The 23,261-nt window shown below is 34.2% G+C and overlaps 1 protein-coding gene and 1 long non-coding RNA gene across 6 annotated transcripts in view; one reads left to right on the top strand and one right to left on the bottom strand.

Annotated features, from left to right (window-relative positions):
• Positions 1 to 2,196, top strand: part of LOC127562103 (uncharacterized) — a 41,545-nt gene extending 39,349 nt beyond the window's left edge. Inside the window, exons 2-3 of the long non-coding RNA XR_007953610.1 lie at positions 1,656 to 1,824; positions 2,115 to 2,196. This is a non-coding gene — a long non-coding RNA (uncharacterized LOC127562103). The remainder of the gene's footprint in view (positions 1 to 1,655; positions 1,825 to 2,114) is intronic.
• FYN (FYN proto-oncogene, Src family tyrosine kinase) overlaps positions 1 to 23,261 on the bottom strand; it is a 272,216-nt gene that overhangs the window by 127,783 nt on the left and 121,172 nt on the right. The window lies entirely within an intron of this gene.

A 23,261-nucleotide genomic window follows, 5' to 3' on the forward strand; every position in this document is an offset into this window, starting at 1 on the left:
TGTTTTCTCCTTTTCAGATTCTTTACAGGGCAACAGGAAGGAAGTGGGCTCTCTTTCAGATTCAAATGAGGCAAATTAGCCTTAGCTTAGGTTTAACAATGTAACTCTTATTTTGCATTGTAGCTAGAGAAAGTAACTTTCTCTAAAATAGCCTAACCCTTTCATCTTGGGGAATTTGTAATTTTTAAAAGAAATTACATTTTCCAACACCTTACTTTTCCTCCCTGCCCTCTCCCCTTCCCTCTCCCCCAGAAAGCCTTGGTGCAGAGCAAAAACAAGACAGATTTCAGAAAGATGGTAACCACTGGTACATTAGACATTGAAATTTACCAACAGGCCAAATGCAAATTCATCTTCATCTTTCAAATTACTTAAGTTTAGTGGTGTTGGAGACTAAAAATTGTCTTTCTCCTCCAAAGAAGTTCATATTCTGAAAAACCAAAGAATTACTCCTGCAACTCAAGTCTATGGATTTCTGTTCCATATTGGGATGAATATTTTATTACTCCCACTTTTATAAAACACATAAAACAGACTACAGTAAGAAATATAGTCACAGATCTACACCTGGAAGGAACCTTGGAAGTCTTTGAGCCCAATTTCATTTAATAGCTGAAGCTACAGAAAGTCAGAGAAATAGCTATGTCTCCAAACATCACATTTATTTGCAGGTCTTCTGAGAACCAAATAAATGCAGGACTCTTTGGGTAAAGTGCTATATTCAATTGGAGTGAGGAAAATCTGAGTTCAAATTCTGCATTACCCATTAATTGTTTTCCAGCCTCATTTTCCTCATCTGTAAAATGAAGAGCATCTAGGTGGTACAGTGCATAGAATGCTGGTCCTTAAGTCAGGAAGTCCTGAATTCAAATGTGGCCACAGACACTGGCTATGTGACTGGGGAAGTCCCTTAATGCTGTTTGCCTCAGTTTTCTCATTTGTAAAATGAGTGAGAAAGAAATGGCAAACGACTATAGTATCTTAAAACCCCAAATGGGGTTATGAAGAATAAGACATGACTAAAACAAATAACAAAAAACAAGGGGGGAAGCGGGGGGGGGGGGACTCATTGGTCACTTCTAGGACAAATTCTATGGTCTAAGGTCATAATCTTAGGTAAATTGCTTTTTTGGGGTGAATTTCCTTCTTTATTCAATCATTCAACAAATATTTAATGAGCAAAGAATTGGCCAGGCACTAAAAACTCAAACTAAAGTCTAGGGAAGATAAAATCCATACAAAAAATTTTTGCTACAAACCAGAATTATTAGATGCCATTGGTAATAGCTACAGATACTAGAAATGTGATTTCACAGATAGAGGGAACTCCCAGGGAAGGAAACTTCTGCTACCAATGAGATTCATACCTTTTCTGTTATTCTATATGAGTCTTAGAGTTACCTAGAACATTGAAAAATTGATTTGCTCAGAATCACATGGCCAACCTATGTCTGAGTAAGACTCAAATCCAGATTTGAATTCTCAAACTGGTTCTCAGTCCTGCCACTTTTGAGAGTACAAAATAAACTCATTTGGAGATGTGAATTCTCAAACTGGTTCTCAATCCTGCCACTTTTGAAAGTGCAAAATAAACTCATTTAGGGTTTTAAGATGCTAAAGTAGTTTGTCATTTTTTTCTCTATCTCCTTTTACAGATGATGAAATCCAAGGCAAAAAGGGTTAGGTGACTTTTGTCCAGGGTCTCCACCACAACACTGGCTGCCCTAAGTTTCATGAAAAAAGATGGCATTTCACTAATCCTTGAAGAATGAACAAAAAGTATCCAGGTTACCCCATTCCAAAGTCTTGACCCTATTTGCAAAGGTGATTTTTGGGAAAATTATCTCTATTTCATATACAGATATGAATATAGATATATATAGATGTAGTTCTGCCATAAATTTATAAGTGAAGGTGTTGAACTAAATGATTTCAAATAGCCTTTCCAACAGTACATCTACAATCTCAGGATAATCCTACATAAAAGATAAATTGAAGGTAAAATTCTTAGGAATTTCTAATTAATTGAGGGAGTAAATGAAGAAGTAAGTTTAGGCTAGCCTAGGTGATTCCTATGGGTTCCTTTCAGCTCTAAAACCCCATTTCTCTCTCAGAAGTAAAGAGGAATCTCAACAAATGGACTTCAAGAGGGACTCTCCAGAAAGGAAGTCTTCTTTTCAAGTTTCTTCATCTCAGACAGAAGGTTGAAGAGTACTCTGTTTTGTTGAATGGGGGGTGGGGGGGTAGGGGGATGGAGGGGGGGTTGGAAACTTAAAAGAAATCATTAAAAAAAAAAAACTTCTAAAAATTAAAGCAACTTAATAATCTAACCCTTTGAGATTCCAAACACTTCCACAAACTTTATCTCAAATTACTCCATGAGAGAATGTTAAGTATTATTATCCCCATATGACAAAAGAGGAAATCAAGGCGAAAAGACATTAAGTGTCTTGGCTGAAGATCATACAAGTAAACAAATGAGGAAAACTGGGACTTCAATGTGGCTCTTTTGATTTGGTCTGTTTTCCCTTGAAAGAGATTATTCAGTTTCCTGGTCTAGCCCATAGTTGATGAAGCTGATGTAGAAGTCTGAAAATGAATGTTCTACATTCAGCACATCTGAGAAATTAGAGACAAAGTTACATCAAAAGTCAAGGAAAAGTAACCTAAATTCCAAGAAGAGGAGAACCACATCAATTAAAGGCTGATCAGATGGAGACAGTACAGAGAATAAAATGAGATGCCTCCCGAGAAAATAAAATTCATTGTTCTTGAATTTCCCATCTCCTTCTGGTCATACCTGTACCCAAAAATATCCTTATAACATAAAAAGGAGTAATCAAGCTATATGATGCAAACTTTGAGAAGGGATGTGTGTGTGCATGTGCATATGTGTATACTCCCACACATATGCACATCATGTCAGCTCTGATACAATCAAGTGAACTGTCCTATATACTTAATTTAATTTTAAAAAAATCTAGTTTTATGGAATGAAAAATTTATGCTATTGTTTAGTCTATTTAAAAAATTGGAGCACAAGATTTTACAAAGGTGGGTGTTGAAGACTATCTTTGCATGTATTAGAAAAATAAAATACTGATGAATGAAAGAAGTAAAAAGGTTTTGGTTTTTTTTTGGGGGGAGGGGGGTTATGCTACATAGGACTTGGGTTTACTTTTACCTTGTAATGAATCAGTTCTGGCTGGAAAGACAAAAATTATGAAGCTTTGGATCTCCGTAAAGGTCAAAATGCCATAAAGGACAAATAAAATTGACACTCCCTATGTCCCTATGCTCCTGATTTTAAATTTAGTATTGGCCAAAAAACCAAACAAATGTGGTATTCACAGGCAGGAAGGAAGGAGATGTCATGAGAAAAAAAGTTAATCAATTATAGGGTTAGTAATAAGAGAAAGGGGCACAGAAGATTTTAGATTTAGAATTGGAATTAGAGGTTATCAAATCCAACTTGAACATATTACAGATGAGGAAACTGAGGCCCTGGGAGATAAATTGACTTATCCAAGATTCAAAGGTAATAAATGTGGCATTTGACTACAAAATTCAGATATCTTTTCATTATACCACATTTCCTCTTCCAGAGAAACCAAACTATAACAATACTTGGATATTCATGTAAGAGCAGCAGTTCTTAATTTTTGTGTATCCTGGACTCAGCAATATGGTGATTATAATACAATATAATCTAGGATTATAAAGGAATTATATTGAAGTTCAATTTTATTTTGTTTCAAGGGAACAATTATGTTAAAATATATATGCATATAATATTGTATAATATATAAATATATTGCAATTTTTAAATACCATGTGTTATGCAGTATATTTACATATTGTTATATTTATATATCTGTATTTTAATAATTGTTTAAATGAAACAATTTCAATATACTTGTTTTCTTTGTAGTAATTTATTTGTATGTAGATTATAAATGAATATGTACATGTTTGTATATTTATGTAAATATGGTATGTATATATCTATATCTCTATCTGCCAATCTATAACATGTTCATGCATCCTTTCCCTTGCTCCCAACCTGAAAAGTAAGCATGAATTAACTGTAAACTTTAAAAAAAATTCAAGAAAGTTGATCGACAGTTTCTAACTGCCTTGAAAATTTAGGGCAATATTAAGGAAATAGTAATTTCCTTAAAACTCACTTGCTTTTCTATACCTCCATCAGTGTCTCCCAGATTCTCAAGAACTACCCTTATTTTTCACTCACACTTTAAACATTTTTAGTAGGGATTAATATGCTAAGCACAATTTTTCAACCTGTAGGTGATTAATGTTTTTGATGAAGATGGCAATAAAGAAGATAAGAATTCTAATTAGACAAGGTTATATCCTTGTGAATTTTAAATTCAGGGTTCACTTTTAAAAAAAAAATTAGAAACTTAATTAGTAATAATAAAAATGCTTTGGATTTCCACAGTATCTTTTAAAAGAGGGGCTTGCTTCTCCTTTTTCAATAACAAAGGTAAAGAATGAAGGGTTCCAAGCTAATGTCATTAGACAATCTGTGGATGCTGAGCATGGGGAAAGGAATATTTAGATGGTGAATAGAGGGAATATGATCAATTGTTTTCAAATGTCAAATGCTTCTTCTCCAAAGTGTACTCTTCTTGCTGTGGGACCCCCATCCTTCCTGTCACTCAGATCTGCAAACTTTTGAGTCATCCTTGCCATACCTTCCTGTCTGTTTCTAATCAGTTCCTAAGTCTTGTTAATTCTGAACCTATAACATCTCCTGCATTACTTGCCTTCTCTCTATTGTGGTCACTCCCATCCCCCAGTTCATTTCTTTTTACAGTTTTCTTGAACTACTACAGTAGCCTCCCTAATTGTTTTCCTTGTTTCCAATCTCTCCTTTTGCCAATATGTCTTGCAGAAAGCTGCCAAGATAATCTTTTCTTCTCAAGAATGAATGAATCTTTGGTGGTTCTTTGGGCTTGGTATTTAAAGTCCTTTACAATCTGGCTCCAGACTTTTCCCAGACTTCTTTCACATCATTTCCCTACATACGCTAAAAGTTCCAATGAAAATGTCTTAATTACTGTTCTTAAAATTCAGAATGTTATTTCCTACCTCCATACTTTTGCATAGGCTATGGTACTCCCAAGCTTGGACCACATGCCCTCCTCAACTCTGCCTCTTGGAATTCTCAATTCCCTCAAGGGCTCAGCTATATTCCTACTTGTATCAGAAAATATTTCTTGAAACTCCACTCACCCTCATTAGTGTTTTTTTTTTCTTCTCTCCTTAAATGACCTGCATATGCTTTTTTTACATTCATATCATAGACTTCAGTTAGTAGTATATTGTCTCTTTGAAACAGGCACTGTTTGTAATTTTTGCCTTTGTAGCCTTGGGGCCTATCAAAGTGCTTTGCTCATAATTGCCCCCCAAAAAGTATTTATTGATTTGAATTGAACTGTACTAATTTGTTGCTCTGTATCTCAGAGTTCAGAATTAGGAACAATGAACAAAATTTCAAAAGGGCAAATTTAGACTCAATAATAAGGGAAAAAATTCAAATTATTCAAACATGGAAAGGGTAGCCTCAGAGGATAGAGATTTCTATTTCAGCTGAGGTCTTTAAGCCAATGATCATCTTATAAGATATGTTAGAAAAGGAATTCCTTTTCAGGTATAGGTTAATTTAAATGACTTTCTGCCAACAATGACATTCAATGACCAGATTTTTTTTTCCCTGTCAGATCTATCATTTTCTGCAAAAAAGAATAGCTTTAGCTAGTGGTAAATAGACAGTTTGAAGACCCCTGGTATAGGAAGAATTCTCAAATTCTCAACAAATTTGCTTTCTAAGGTATATGGGCAATACAGACTGTGGAAAGAGACATGTTAGCTTTGGGGAGAAGAGTCAGCTCCTACATATATATATAGAGAGAGCTAGCCTAATTGTGGCTGTCTCCCCACCTCATTTTGCTAAGTGATACAACCAAGGGCAAAATACAGCCTGGAAGAATAATAAGCTGAAAGACTGGGAGCCTGACAAAACCTCAAATGGAAAATGGAAAAAGAACAAGAAAAAAACCACACGTTCAAAGAGAGAAAAAGCCATCTTTTAAGAACTTCTTACGAGTCTCTTCTCATAGGCTCCTCTCTCAGTTCACTCCCATCTGCTTACACTTACAAAGGCAATGACTACCGGTTTTTTAGTCACTGAAGAAGAAACCAAATCGTGTCAAGTAAACATCTTGACATCTATAACAGTCAAATAATAATGACAATGATAATAATAAAAATCAACAGAGGCAATTTGCAACAAAAACTAAGCTGTGAATCCAGTAACAGATTAGAGGTTTATAATACACAGGGAGCTAATAAACAGCTCTGGATCAAGAACCCTATAAAGAAGTAAATGATCACATATTGAATGAAGGCAGCAGCAATGTGTTCCCATAAACAACTCTACAAGCCACCCTAACAGTCATGGCTAACCCAAACACTTCAAGACTGGTTTTCCTCCATACCAGGATAAGGAAAAGTTCTAAGGGCCCCTTTGGAATGGCCTGAAACATAAATTATGGTACAACATATCACTCAATGAGCATTTATCAAACAATAACTGTCTGGCACTGTGCCTAAGCATATAAAGAAAAACAGCCTCTGACCTTATGGAGCTTATGTTCTAATCAGGGAGACCACATAGAAATACGTGGGTATATACAAGATAAATTATAAATAGATGGAAGGTAGTTAACAAATGGTTATCCAGATTCTGCATGAAGACCTCTAGTTAGGTAGAAATCACTACCTCCTAAGGCAACTCACTTCACTTAAAATGGATAACAGATAATTTTAGGAAATTTTTCTCAGCATCAGCTTGCCTGAATTTCCTTCTTTGCAACTTATTACAATTCTGGTTCTATCCTCTAACCAATCAGAACAAATTTAATCTTTTGGTCATATACCAAGCCCTTTAAACACTTACACAAACCATGTCCTTGTGGGCCTGGATTCAAAGCTGACTGATGAAAATTACTAATTATCATTAAGATAAATAAATGAATAAAAATAAAATTAATTAAAATTAATAATGAAAATTATTTTGGTAGCCCCTTTCTAACCATACTTTTCTCAACGTATCTCTTAAACTGTGGTATATTGTTTCAAGATGATCAGAGTTCAAATCTGGCCTCCAATATCTATTAGCTGTGTGATCTTGAGCAAGTCAGTTAACCTCCGTTAAAATTTCCTCAAATATAAAATAAGGATAATAGATCTCATCTTGCAGGACTGAGGATCAAATGAGATGATATTTGTAAAACGCCCAGCACACAATAGATGCTGTATAAATGCTTATTCTCTTTGTTCGTACTGAGATTGCAACCTGCATTTTTTTTTCAAAGTGTTCTCTTAATCTTGCCTCCATCTTGCACTTGTGAAGTTCATTTCTTGAACCTGAGCTTGAAGTTACATTTATCAGTATTAGATTTCATCTTATTAGATTCAGACTGATGGTCTATTGAATCAAGATATTTTTGGATTCTAATTTTGTCATTTAGTTTTTTGGCTATCCCTTCCAGCTTTATATCAACTGCAAATTTGATAAGCAGGCCATCTATGCTTTTACATGAATCAATGATTTTAAAAAAAATCTTTAGATAACTCTACTATATGTCTCTTGCCAAATGACACTGAACCATGAATGTCCACTCTTGGGTCTGACTGTTCAACCAATTTCACAGTAATCTATAATCTAATACAAATCTTGCCATCTTTTCTACAAATAGAACATAACATGCTGTATCAAAGATTTGGCTAAAACTTAGACAAATTATATCTTCAGCAATCCCCTAATCTACCAGTTTAGTTAAAAAAATAAAAATAAAAAGAAGGAAATAAGAATAGCCTGGCTATTTTTGATATTTTTGATAAATCTTTACTGGTCCTGTATGGTTATCATCTTCTTTCTAGATGTTCATTAGCCATCTATTTAATAAACCATTCAAAGTAAAATTTGTTTTTTTGTTTGTTTTTTTTTAAACCCAAGTGAACATTGTATATAGGAACAATATTACTTTAAAAACAATTCTGGATGACTAAATCATTTTGACTATGATAAATACCTAGATCAACTAATAAAGGACATATGAAGGAAGATAATATTTGCAACCAGAGAAATAACTGATAAATAGACATACACACTGAAAAGTTTATACACAGACACACCCACAACTCTCTCCTCCCCTTCCCCCATCACACATTTGTGTCTAAGGGTATTGTGTCTCTAGGCTGGAATGGGTGGAGTTTGAAAGAGGGAAAAAAAAAAAAAGGAAAAAGTTACATGATGGAGCAGCTATATGGTACAGTGGGTAGAGCACCAGCTCCGAAGTCAGGAGGAGTTCAAATCTGACCTCAAACCTTTCCTAGCTGTGTGACCCTGGGCAAGTCACTTAACCCTTTGCTTTAGCCAAAAAAAAAAAAAGTTACACGATAACTATTACATATTTAAAAGAAATAGCAAGCATAATAGATTTGTAATTTCATGTACAATCACCTCTTTTTTCTATTCTACTATGTTATGGAAATGCTTGTTTTATTTCTTAAATTCAGAAGTCACTTTAGATATTTTTAAAGTCACTTTATAAATTTTTATAGATTTATTTTATAGATTATTTTATAGATTCTCTTCTCTTTTTTTGAAAATCAGAACCACATTTGCTGTTCCCTAAACCTATAGTGCCTCTTCCCTACCCCCCAACTTCACTCCCATTCCTCTCTCAATCATCTTTCAAATATTTTTGATAGAAGCTCAGCAGTCACATCCGACAATTCTTGCAGTATCAGAGGATGTCGTTCATCTTGTGTGGTGAATTTCCCAGGGTCACAACTGGTTAAAGCTTGAATTGTGAAGGAGACTTGTTTTGGGCAACTCCCTTACCCCCTTTCCTGGCCCCTTCAGCCCCTTAGCATCTTATGGCCTCTAGCTTTCCCATGGCACTAGTGTTGTACCATCTCATGCTCATGATTTTTTAATCCTACTTCTTTTTCTTGTTTATCCCTGTGTCTAATTCCCTTAGGATCATCTTTATCTTTTTCACAGTAACATAAAATTTGAAATCACCAAATAACAACTCATTTTATGGGAGAAATATAAAGGCCTTTCCCAAGGTCACACCCATAGCCAGGGGAAGAGTCACAGCAAGAACTCAAGCAAGAGTATATTAGAGCCAGCTCTGACAGTCATAATTCATAGTTACCAGTTTTATATGTTGAATATTCAGCAAAGGGATTGTTAAAATTTTTTAAAAAAAATTTATTACTTTACTTTCTGTCTAAATTTAGGTGTCTAAATTAACACCTTAATTATCAAGGTGTTAATAATGCAGATTGTGTATTGTACTATACTGGTAATTGGTGGGGAGGATGGAAGGAGTGATTGTTATATGTTTACCAGTGTCCTGCTAAACTCAGGTCTCCTAATTCCCAGTCCAATGTTGAAAGACTTTGAAGGCCAAACAGAGGATTTTGTATTTGATCTGGGAGGCAATAGAAGTTTATTGGGGGATGGGAGATGGGGTGACATGATCAGACTTGCACTTTGGTAAGAAAATCACTTTGGGGGCTGAATTAGATTGGATTAGAGTGGGGAGGGCTTGAGGAGATTGACCTCAATTAATGTAATAAATTAATTTAAAATATTTTTTAAAAAATAGAATAACTTCAACTATAACAAGGATAAACAAAGTCAGTGAGATGGCTCAGAGGCTGCAGTGGCAGATGTGGAGTAGTGAAGACTCAGTTCCTGAGTCTTTTTAGCTATATGACCCCAGGCAAGTCACTTAACCCTGTTTGCCTCAGTTCCTCATCTGTAAAATGAACTGAAGAAGAAAATCTAAGAGATCAACTTTAGCTGGGAAATTACAAGTAATTGAATAATTCAGTCTTATTATGGACTGACCATAGGTTTAGGATTTTTTCCAGCATTTCTTACTTCTTACATTCCATTTTAGAACCACTTCTATCATATTCTACACTTCATTTCCAATCTCCTCCATTTCCTTCCTCTGTCCGCCTGCTGCCCTCCACATACACTTTAATGACTGGAGAGGAAAACAAACTATTTCTATTCCACACCACAGTTGGAAACAAAAGCCAGGTAAATCAACCAGTTGGCCTTGATAGGTATAATGTCTGCAGTTACTTAGTAGAAATACTGGGGAAGCAGATATTACAGGAGAAAGTGCATTAGCTTTGGTGTCAGGAGATTCAGGTTCTACTGTCAGGGCTACAAAAACATTACTTTGTACTGATGTTGTGGGGTAAACTTAAGAATTTTTGTCACACAGAAATTTTGATGATAATTGTTGTAAACTATATTTAAATAATTAAAGGTCCATTGTTCATTCTGGATAATGCTCCAAAAAGGGACAAGTTAATTAAGAATGAATACCAATGAGAGAGGAACCCAAGCATTATTATTTTAAACATGAGGATATTAAATAAGAAGCGCTTAAAAATTATTATGCAAAAATTCTGAATTATTTTAACTAGATAGCAGGTGACAGAGGCTACAATAAATAGCAGCAACAAAAAACTTCATACTTGAATAAGGCCTTTTATTTACAATTATAAAACTATCAAATGAATCTTGAGAAATTACAAAGAACAAATTTGACTCCAAAGAGAAAAATGAGAAGAACCCCTTTATTGCTCCCACTCCATTTTAAGGGAAGTGGATAGGCCTGCTATAGGGATATTTAATATATAAGAATTTTTTTTTTCATGTATTAGTGGTTTTGCCGAATTCATTTTCTCTCTTTTAAAAAACATTCTTGGATATAAGAGAGGGAGAAGAGATACAAGGAGAATGTGGGCGATATTAAAAAGCAAAATATATCAAAAATTTTATATAAAGTTAAAAAAAAAAAAAAGAAATGGCTTTTAGTTATTTTTCAAGGGAAAGTGATGTCCCTAAAGCTGATGTGGACAAAACTGGAGGCGTCCAATGAGGGATCATTTACATGGCCCTGTGTTTTGGCCTTACTAGCCTACCAGGACAGTAGGAAAAAGTGCTGAGCTAGTGTTTATATCCAAACCAAGCCTCTCCCTATAATTATAGCTAACTGGAGGAAAAAACGACACAATCAGGATAGAAATGTACCATGCATGAGGAGTGGGAGGGGGAAGGAAACAAAGAGTGCTGATTTGACATTTTTTTCTTTAAAGGATTTAAAGGCTGGATCAGCCAGCCATACAACAAAATGCAGGTAAGACCAGGAGACCTTGCTTAAAAGGTGGAATTAACCTACTGTGTCATCTTCTATGTGTTCCTCAACTTTCCTGAGCTTATTTCTTCTGCTATAAAATGAGAAGAATTAGACCAAGTGATTGCTGAAATCAGTCAATAAAGTCTTATTAAGCACCTACTATGAGCCAGACACTATCCATTCTAGTTCTAACATTCAACATGAATAGTTTTTTAGTTACATCTTATGACAGAGTGGTTCTAAGGATAAAGTGAGATAATATATGTAAAGTACTTTTTGCAAACAAATCACTGTATAAATGTTAACTACTATAACAACACCCACCTCTCAGGATTGTTATAAGAAACAAATGAGGTTATTATTGTAAAATGTTTAACACCTAGTAGGTGCTATGAAAATGTTACTTATTATTATTTTGTTATTCTTAATCTTCTATATCCCTGTATTTGAGTCAAAAGAACCTGATGAAAAATCAATATTATTCTTTAAAAACTGAGGACTGGAAGGAAACCTTCTGAAGAACTAAAAAGGCAATGTTTCCTAAAGGATAACTTTGTTCTTCAGTCATTTTTCAGTCATGTCTGACTTTATGAAGTCAGGTTTTGTGATTTTCATTTGATTTTGATTTTTCTTTTCCAAAGATAATGGAGTAGTTTGCCATTTCCTTTCCCAATTCATCTTACAAATGAAGAAACTGAGGCACTTTGGATTAAGTCACTTGCCAGATTTGATTTGGATTGCCAGAAAATGATTTTAGAGGCCAGATTTGAACTCAGGAAGACAAATATTCCTGACTCCAGGCCCAGCACTCTATCCATTATATCACCTAGCTGCTCTCATTAAATATATTCTGGAAAACAATTTAATATTCTATCTACAAAGAACTGTTTTTCCTGAATTAGAGGATAATTATTTATTAGGCTTTCCCCCCATATTTCTCAAAGGAGTGAATAGATTAGAAAGGCTACAGCAAATAGTTAACACACTTAAAATACACACAAAAGAATATTCATTACAATATGGATAAAAACTACTAGATTGTAGTTACTCTTAAAGGATTCATGAAAAAAATTTTTCAAGGTCTAACATTTGGATAAGCCAAGGAAAATGTACACTTCAGATCTGCAAATTAAATGTAAGCAATTGTCCTGTGACCCTATGAGATAGTAAAGAAACTCTAGATTAAAAAAAATAAATAAAAGCATCTGTGAATAGCACAGAAATGATTAATATCTCTTTTTCCTTTCTCCTATAAATACAAAGCCAAATACCAAACTAAAACAGTACTACTACATCCAGAAAATGAATAGCTTTTTCAAAAGGAAGGTCTTTCAAAATCTAATGATAAAAACCACTAGATAACTAATGATTTACCCTAGTCTTTGAGATAAAAGCTGCTTACTCAGCACCTCTATGGTTTCTGATGCTAAAAAGACAGGGTATTCCTCTTCCCAGAAGGGGAGGGGAAACTTGGTGGGTGGCAGCCAGAATTGTGGTGCACAGGGAGGTTAAGTCATAAGAAAGGTTAAAGACAATAAATAGAAAATCTGGCTTAAGTCAGGTACCATGTCATCTCTCTAAAGTAAAGTGAACTCTGTTATCTGAGGAAGGCCCTAAGAGCTATCCTTTTCAATATCAGAGGCAAAAAAAAAAAAAAAAAACAAACATATTCCCTCGTTGCATTACAGTCATAACAAGTATTTAGAAAAATTCATTAAACAGTGAGACTGCCATTAATTTTACTTGACATCTCCAGGGGTGTTCTAGAGCGAGCTCTTATAGGTCCTGTGCTGACTATTAAGATTTTGGGATTAGTATTTACACCTTACAAGTCAGAAAATGCTATAAATCATTATTCAATTTATTGTTCTGTTGACTGTCTAGACTTAAGAAACTGATGACAAAAATTTAATAATTCAGATTAAACTAAAAAGTATGTCAGAAGTAATTCCTTCACTCCTCCCAAGAACCAGTTTGGTTTTTTGCCAGCATAGCCTTGGATGTCTTTTAAACTTATAATATTTATATATATAGCCTTTACACAAGCTTTAAGTCTACAAAGCACTTTGGAGACATCTCATTTGAGTCTCATAGTAAACCTGTGAGGTAAGTGTTCAGAGATAAGGAAACTGAGGCTCATGAGCAATGGATAAGGAGTCCAATCCTTCTCTTTTCCTTAGAGATCTTCAAGTATAGGCAGGGACGACCACTTGCCAGATTTGCGGTTATAGGAATTCTTGTTCTGCTCCTGAATGGATACTTCCAACTCCAAGACTATGATTCTGTAAAAACTTGGGGTGTTCTAATTCACAGGTCTCCAGGGGAGTAGGAACTATTATTTTTTGCCTTTCTTACATTCCCAGTGCTTAACATCTGTGATAGGGACAGAATAAGGACCTAATAAATTGGCAAAGAATAGTTGTTACCTCCTGAGACCTGTGAATCTTCTTGATGATGTTCTTGAAGAAGAGTTCAAATCCAACCTCAAATACTTTTATTAGCTTTGTGACCCTCGGTAAGTAATTTAACTCTAATTGCCTCAGTTTCCTCATTTATAAAATGAGCTGGAGGAAAAAAACTGGCAAATTATTCCAGTATTTGCCAAGAAAAGTCCATATTGAGTGATCAAGATTTGAAGAAGGAAAGGGCAAACCACTCTAGTGTCTTGCCAAGAAAATCCTAAAAAAATGGGGTTGTGAAGAATAGGACAGGATTGAAAAAATTGAACATTTAGTTCAAGATCACCTTAGCTTTTCTGGGTACAATACTAAGGCTGAAAGTTGCTGTGGCATAGATAATGTTAAAAATAATGTCCAAGGAGACACTATAAGAATGTGAGCTTCGAAAGGACCCTTAGAACATGGAATATTAAAGCATGCAGAAAATTTAGAGATTATCCAATGTTAAACTGCTCTTTCCCTCATTAAATTTAATATTTAAAAGCACAAATCTTTATTTGTATTATCTTCTATTTTCTGTCTTTTAAAAAACACTTCATTGTTTTTATAACACCTTCACTTTGGAATATCCCCTTCCTCCCACACAGAGAACCTTTCTCTATAACTATTTGAAAAACAACCACCACCACCACTAGTATCTCTAACCCATTCTTGCAGTTGGCTTTTTGGTTTGTTTATTTTGGTGAGCACTTGATATAACAGTATAGCCACAATGGCAGTTTTAATAATTCCCTGGAATGAGAAGTCACAGTGACACAGAAATTAAATTGAAATGTATTTTGAAATGTGGGTTCTCTTAGTGAGGGCACACATATAAATGGGCTGACCCCGCAGTCATCTAAAATTTTTGGCAGAGGATAAATGGGACAATTAAATGGCCACAAACCCTGACAAAGGCAGAATGCGTCTTGATACTGATGCTTGTTTTTAAATATGATGCTTTCTGCCATTGGGCAGTGCTGTGGAAACATGGAGAAGAGAATATTAGTGGGTGAAATACTTGTAGAGGGATGCCATTAATTCTAAAAAATTGGAAAAACTAATTCAGTTGGATGCTACTTAAATGAGAAAGCCTTACGAATGCAGAGTAAAAAATGGGGATATTAACAATGCAATAGTTTAAGGCAAACATGCTTGAAAGATGAGGGGGATGAAAACTTTTCTGGTAGGTTAAAAAATGCAAGACATGCTAGAGATGAAACTAGCTCTGAAGATCTGATCATTTTTAAATTGAAGATTAGACAAAACCATTTACCTTGGATAACTAATTATATATCATAGTTGAGAAAATTAAGACATTTTAATGTTAGTCAGACAATAACCAATTTAATAATAAGAGGTACATGTTCTTTAAAGTAGTTAAAGGATGTGATTCAACTGAGCCAGGTGAATATTAAATTAAATTTTAAAAATTTAAATTAAAAAATAGTCTCTTAATTTAAAACACAAGATTTTATAATGATGAATGTTGAAAATTACCCATATATATATTTTGAAAACAAAAAGCTTTAATTAAAAAAAAAAAGCATTCCCTTATTATTTTCTTACTTATTTCAGGGATCAACTTTCTAGCAGTCATGTTTATTCTATGCTTTTCCAAAGGTCATCCTCTTTTGCAGATGAAATAGAGAAAATTAAAAAACTTTAAAAAATTGGAACTTAGAAAATTTAACAGCTTTACTTTTCTCTGTTAGTGTCTCATCCACGAGGAGCAATAGGCAGTCCTTAATTTGTTCTTCCTCTCTTCCTGACTATAGTTAATAAAACCATTCCTGTCCTCACTAGCTTCAGCTCACTCTGAACTTTAGCCTACTGACACTATTCTTAACAGGAACTGTACCACATTTTTTTATTCATCCTGGATTCCCCCCCCCCCCTCTCATTTTCTGAATTTGGCCTATTCTTCCCTGAGCTTACTTCCTCCCCTGTAGAATTCAGTCCTACAGGATCCCCCACATCCTTTGTCTGAATCTCATGATATTGGCTCCTTAAAATCCTAGAACCTATGCCAGAGTATGCTCAGTTTCCTTTTCTTTTAGCATAAACTCCAGGAGGGAGTAGCTACTTCCTGGAAAAGTTCCTGTCATTTCTACCCCAACATACAGCAGCTTCCTATTGGAGACAATCTGGAGGGCTTAGAGATCAGATGTTCTTTAAAAATACATTAGCAAGTATAAATTCATTCTTGATGGCAATGGTACTAAAAGGGACCAGTTAAGTATTAGAAGCATTGTAGGGCTTAACATGCCCATTAAGACAAATTTTACAATTTCACAACTAAACAGGCAGCTAGGTGAGCCAGAGCATTAGACCCAGATTCAGGGAAATCTGAGTTCAAATACAGTCACAGATACCTCTGTTTGCCTCAGTTCCTGTATCAGAAAAAAGTAATAATAATGGCATATATGTCCCAGGATGGTTGTGAGGCTCAAAGGCCATGTTTATAAAGAGCTTTGCAAACATTTAAGTACTAAATAAATGTTAGCTATTATTATTTAAAGAGATCAAAAGTTTTTAATATTAAATAGTATATAATTCTTAAATGAATGAAAATTAAAATCTATCTGAAAAGTAATTACTCCATTTTAATTTTTGAACTAGGATACATTACAATAATAAAAGCAGCCTTTCAGATAATATATTACAACCCAATATTAACCCACAATAAGGGGAGAGAAGCTGGGATAAATAGATAAATAGAAATAGTAAGCTTTTTTGTGTCATTCCAGAATTCATCTTTTTTCCCTTTTTTGGAAAACTGGACCAACCAGTTTATCTTCATCCTAGACAAGGATTAAGTGAAGGAAATAAACTGGAGTTCAATATTTCTTAAGAAATGACAATTAAGCTAGTTTTAAGCTACATGTTAGTGCTAGAATTTAAAATTAAGATAAAATGCTGCATTCTGTAAACTTAATTTAGTGCTTAATTAATTAATTAGTAAGTGCTTAATAAATGCTTGTTGAATGATTGTTTTGTGAGGCAAATGAGGTTAAGTGATAGGGTCACACAGCTAGTAAGTATCAAATGTTTGACTTCAGACTCCAGGGATGGTGTTCTATCCACTGCACTACCAAGACAATCCTGATATGTATGTATTCTTTAAAGAACATTAGGATAGCATTAGCTTTCATGTATCTAATTTCCCCCATGATTCCTCAAAAACTACTTATAGTAAATAATTCAACAACGACATTTGAAAGGTTGGGGATGATGGAGTTCTTTTCTTTTTCTTTGTTTCTTTTGCTCTTTGAGAGAGCAGCCAAATGCTCTCTCAACTAACTCTTCACTAATTTGGGGTTTCAATTTTTGCTTTACTCTTTCCAGTCAGATCATTTTCCATTTACAGAGAGCATAGAAGGAAAACAGGAATTGAATAATTTGGTGCTCTCTCTTTCATATGTTAACAGGCATCCTTCCTAGTCACAGACTTATTCTTTCCTTGTTCTTATCTGAAAGAAATGTGGTAGTGAATGTTTTTGTAAAATGAAGAATCTTTGGTAATGCAAATAATCTCTCTCTCTCTCTGGCCAAATTTATCTATTTTGTACATTTGGATTAATGGATCAGGCCTCCTTAAAATGGGATTCACTTGTAATAAAGACATAGCCTCCTATTCAGTAGGGATTTGCTGAATGGATGAATAGATTCTCAGAAATTTATATAAAACTGAATGCACTGGTGGAACATGGACATATGGCTAACTTGTTAAGGAGATATCACTAACATTTCAAAACTGAAAGACTGAAAAGAAAATTTAAATTTATGTAACTAATTATAATTATTAAAGACAGGCTCAAGTATCAAGGGGCAAATGAGGCAATGGCAAATTTACACAACTGAGCTGGCTTTTCTGAATTGGCAAATTTCTTAGATTTAATGGGAGTAAAAGACAACCTACAAATTTCTCAATAGTCTAAATTTATAGATTTTAACAAATCTTGGGCTGTTCTGGTTACTTTTGGTCTATTCTCTCTAGCTTGCTGACAAAATTTAAAATAGTCGCTTCTTTATGTTTCTTACTTTGTTCATCATGATCTCTTTATGAAGAGTAACAAGTTAAAATAATGGTAAATTACATTTTAGGACTTAAATATTAACTATTCTTCTTTTTAGACTATTAAAACATGTCTGCAAATTTATCACAATTCTGTATTATCATTTAAATTTGTCCAACTTGGGGCATTATCATCATTTATTGAATATTCAACTATATATTTGACATGATTAAGCATAGTAAGATTCATCTTACTATAATCTAGACGTAGTTATGCATGCTTGTAAATCCCAGCTATTGAGATATCTGAGACTGGAAAATCTCTTGAGCTAAGAAGTTCTGAGCTATAGTGGGCTGAGCTCAGCTGGTGTCTGAACTTAATGAACTAAATTTGCCATAAATATAGAGAGCCCACGGAATCCTAATGGACACTATGTTGCCTAAAGAAGAGCAAACTTACCAAGATCAGAAAAAGCACAGGTCAAAATTCTCAGTGATTAGAGTAGATCTTGACCTATGAGTAAGCTCTCTATACTCCAGCCAGGATGACATAGGTGAACTTTTTTAAGTCTTAAAAAAACCCCCCTTTTCACCCTCCCTTGTAATAAAAGATTGATTTAGCAAAGTAGACTGATTTTAATGTGGAAATGCAATCCAAAAACTTTCTTTTCCTCTGAAAAAATCCCCAACAACTATACATTTAATTAAATTAGTTGTAATTTTATGAAGGCAGTTTTGTACAATGAATAAGGCTGTAAGATTTAGGAAGACTAGAGTTCAAATCCCACCAATGATAATTACTTGTCTAAATCCTGGCTTCTCCTTTGGTAAAACAGGATTAATGATGCCTTTAGGGCATACTTCATAGGGTTGTTGTGAAGCTCAAATGAGATAATGCATGCAAAATATTCTATAAATGCTATATATAAATGTCAGCCATTACTATACTCTATATTCCAGAAGAAAAAATATATATTCTCAGTCACAATGGCTCTCCCAGAAAATTTAGCTCACCCTCATGGCAATGTATGCATTAGGTCCCTTTCCAAAAGGTTACTCTGTTAATATGTACATAATTTGTGCCCATGAAATTTATTTCAGATGAAAACTATCCACAGACAAGAATGGACAGTACTTAGTTTTAGACAGTTACTGCAGATGGCCAAGGCAGATTTTTATCCTCACAAAAGAGATGTCCTTACTGCAGCATCAAAAACTCTGGGTTAAGAGCCAGACGAATCTATCTGATAATGAAAAATATAGTTTATCTCCATGTGGGATTGGTGTAGGATCAGATACCTTCTAGGATCAAAATTCACAATCCAAAAGGAACATGTATATATATATACTATATATGAACCTTCTCCATCTTCCTCTGGGCAAAACACATTCTTGTTCTAAAAAGCCAGTAAGAGCTAGTAGAAATAGCAATGAAAAGGGAATTGAATTAAAACAAGAAATCTAGGACTAATTATATTTAATTTTGTTCCCTAACCTTTCTCTGTTTCAGTGCTTCTTTTGCACATAAGCTAAATAATTCAACCAGACTTATGATTTTAATAGTGTGGGTGGCTCCTATGTGGGACTTTCCACCAATGCAGACTGAAATTGTCTTATAATTTCACATAGGGAGCCAGCTGGATACAGTATTGGATAAAGCCAGCTATGGAGTCAGGAGGACATGAGTTCAAATGTAGCTTCAGACACTTACTAATAACAAATGCCTCGAAAAATAAACAAAAAATTTCACATAGGTATTATATATTTCATGTTAGAAGAAAACATATAGAACTATCAAACTCAGCAGTCTAATGACTTGACTATGGTGTCAGAGTATGCAGTGATTATTCAATCAATAAACATTTAAGCACTTAATGTGTATCTGGCATTGTGCAAAATCAGAGTGCTGGAGACAATTAATAAACATTTATTAAACACCTACTGTGTATCAAGTATCATGCTAAGGAAGCACTAGAGGCAGTTACACTGATTTAACAATTATTGTTGTTTAACAATTTAACAAATTTAAATTTTGTTAAATTTTAAAAAATTTAACAATTTTCAGTGCAGGCCTTTATACCTCAGAAATGTATAGGCTTGATATACCTTGGATAGAAACCAAGGCTTGATTTATTGTTTTGTTTATTGCTTAGATTAAAGAAAGTCAATACTGCACATTAAGCTTCAAGGGATACCTTTTTTTTTCTTCTTCTTGGAGAGCTAATTGTTAAACAAACCTAGACAATCCTGACTTTGGACTTATATTCTATCCATTCCCAATAATAGTTATTGTATTAAAAAGTCTTGAAAGACTACAGAACACTGTTAAAATAACACTATTATTAAATGGGTCTTTATTTTCAAAAAGTTACTTTCTTAGGGGCTTGCTTAATCAGTTTTTTTTTTTTAAATTGGTCCTTGAAGAAGACCGTGGCTAAGCCTAGGATCATATATTTAGAGCTGGAAGTGACATCAGAGAGTCACTGAGTTCAACCTTCTCATTTTTCAGATTAAGAAACTGAGGATGAGAATGATTAAGTGACCACTCAGTTTTTAAGGGTCTAAGGCAGGATCTGAACTGCTCAAGATTCTAGCCTCTTTAGGCACTGACTTCATGGAGCTTAGAAAGTAGAGGTTCTTTAGAAGTTTTCAACCCCTCAGTCTCAAGAGGTTCCTGAAAAATAGAACAATTAGTCTGGAGAAGCAAGGGGATGTGAAAGAAAACTGAAATGTGTATCCCTTGAACCCAAATTTTAAAGTCCTGAAAATAACCTTTGATATGCTGCTAGTAGGGGACAGTTAGATAAGAAAAATTTGATAGCTATTTTTCTATATTTTCTTGCCTTGATCATCTGAAATGAAATCTTTATTCTTTTCTTTCCTCTTGATTTCTTGAATGCATTTCCATAACATAATGCATTGTCATGTCAGAGAAAAGAGAGAGATTACAAGAAAAAGAAAAATGAAGGGTAGATGAGTTGAAATAATATCATAGCAGAGCACTTGGTGAAGGATATTTATGTCCACAGATATATACACCACATCCTTTACTAGGGAGATAATACTGGCCTAGATGCTGGGTTTGTAAATCTCAAAATATCCTTCACAAAAGGAATAGATACCTTCCCAAAATAAAGCCCATAATTAAGTAAATTGTTTCTGGTGGTGGATTGCCCTATATCACAACCTAACATGTGCTATCTTCAAAGGTTCAGCTTCAGCAAACACAACCATGTTAGACTACAAAAGTCTATCTGCTGTCTCTTTTTAAGCCAGATTGTAATATCCTTCATGAACTGATGAAAATAAACATTGACAAGTACCAAAATACTTAGCCCATTCTTCATCTGTAATGAGATCTCCCTCCTCCCTGTGCACATATTCCTAACAAACAAAAACACTGGGTTTGATGCATGTAAGGGCTAGCCCTGACTGAAATGCCATTTAGTTTTGGAAGTTATCTAATGACAAGCATATTTAAAGTGACCAGCAGTTGAATTTTTAAAATATGAGTCTAACTTGAGTTAATAATGGGAACATATGGACTCCGAGTCATCACTTTTTGTCTCAGTTGACAGCCACATATTTAGTTGCCCCAGAAGATTTAGTTGGTTTAGGTTTGAATTTGGAGTCTTATTACCTGAGTTCAAGTCCTGCTGTGAACTGTTAATAGACATGTGAGCTTGAACAAATTATTTTACTTCTACAGGAGTTGGTATCCTCATTTGTATAGATGAACTAAGGTGTCACTCCTGGGCTACTCGAATCAGGTTAGGAGGAAAGGAGATGAATGAAAGAGATTATTCAATTCTTTCATTCAGAAGGGTCTCAAAAACCCCCACCTAATTTCTAATTAGATATTGCCATAGATTAGGCTAATCATATAGGTGCCTTTTCCCTGACTACATATTAACATAGTTATATGAATATAAAAAGTTAATATTTTTGAACTTCTAAAATATATTACAACTAATTTTTAATTATGAACTCCTAAAATATGCTTATATTTCATCAAAACCATGTAAAAACTAGGTTTTTCCATGAAATCACAAAGCTTGAACATGGATCTATAAGATTTGTGGTGATGAGAAAAAAAGGACACACTGCAGAGTGGTATAAAAATTACTACTAATGGCTCTGTGAGTACTGATATCTCCAAATCTTTAGTGGAGCTGTTCTTAAGAAATCCTTCCCAATCCAATTAGAGAAGAAGGATAAGCAGAAGGAGGAAAAAAAAAAAGAAAAGAAAAGGGGGAAAGAGAAGAGAAGGGATAGAAAGAAAAAAGGTAAGTGGGAGAAAGAGGAGAAAGAAAAAAAGAAAAAGGAGAAAGAGAAGAGAAGAGGAAGATAAAAGAGAAGAAAGGGAAAAAAAGGAGACAAGGTCAGAAAAGAAGAAAGAGGACAAGGAACAATGAAATAAAAGAGGAGAAAGAGAAGAAGGAGAAAGGGTTAGAGAAGAAAACAGGAAGAGAAAAGAGGAAAAAAAGAGAAAGAGCAGTAGAAAGGAAGAGAAAGAGAACAAAAAAGAGGAGAGAATAGAGTAATATGTAAAACCACTGATCAATATAGTAGCCAGATTATAGAAAGTAATTTTTGTGTGGTCAGGCCATAGTTTCATTTTAGTAGAAAACACTAAATAGTAAACAGAAAATAGAAAATAATTTCTATTGAGGAAAACTACCTCTAGCAATGCAGACTAAAAATACCTGGGTCACTGAGAAGCTCCATGGTTTGTCTAAGACTCATACACTGTAGTTGAATCTTGGTCTTTCTTCCTGATTCTGAAGTCAGTCCACCTCTTTGAACTGATTTAAGGGGACTGCATAGAATACTAACAGAAAATTTCCAAGAAAATAGAAAGCAGGGTAGATCAGGGGCTAGAAATAAGAGCTTATGAGGAATAATTGAAAAGAATTTAAAATCAAAGAAGATAAGTCTGGGAGGAAATGACATCTCAAATATCTGAAAGTAGCTTCTATGGACAGGATACCAGGTTCTATCTCTTCTAGTTCTACCAATAACTATATAAACCTTGGACAAATGATTTGATTTTTCTTGGTTTTGATTTCCTCAATTATTAACTGAGAAAATTATGTTGATGATGCTTCAGATTAAAGATCTCTTTAGAGAAGTAGATTTTGGCTTTAATATAAGGAAGATGTACCATAGTCATCTTAAACTTAAAAGTTTTTGTTATGTCTCGAAAGTTAGTTGCAATATAGAATCAGAAACCATATCAAAAAACTGTTTTTCCTCCTCTCCCATGGTTTTTCCTTTTATTCTGATCTTTCTCTCCCAACATGATTCATAAAGCAAATGTGCATTAAAAAATACATAAATTTAAAATAATAATAAAAAAGAATGACAATCTAAATAATAATAGTTTATCTTTTGTTTCTTCAAGTTAAAATGGTGTTCAACAAAAAAAGCAATTAGTTCAGGTGACTTACTCAACTGCCTAAATGGTTTTCCTTGAGACAACCATGGTATTTAAGTAAGCAGAAATATTTAATGCATACTTCTCATTTTACCACACAC

This window comes from Antechinus flavipes, chromosome 4 (genome assembly GCF_016432865.1).
Source record: "Antechinus flavipes isolate AdamAnt ecotype Samford, QLD, Australia chromosome 4, AdamAnt_v2, whole genome shotgun sequence".
Lineage (NCBI taxonomy): Eukaryota > Metazoa > Chordata > Mammalia > Dasyuromorphia > Dasyuridae > Antechinus > Antechinus flavipes.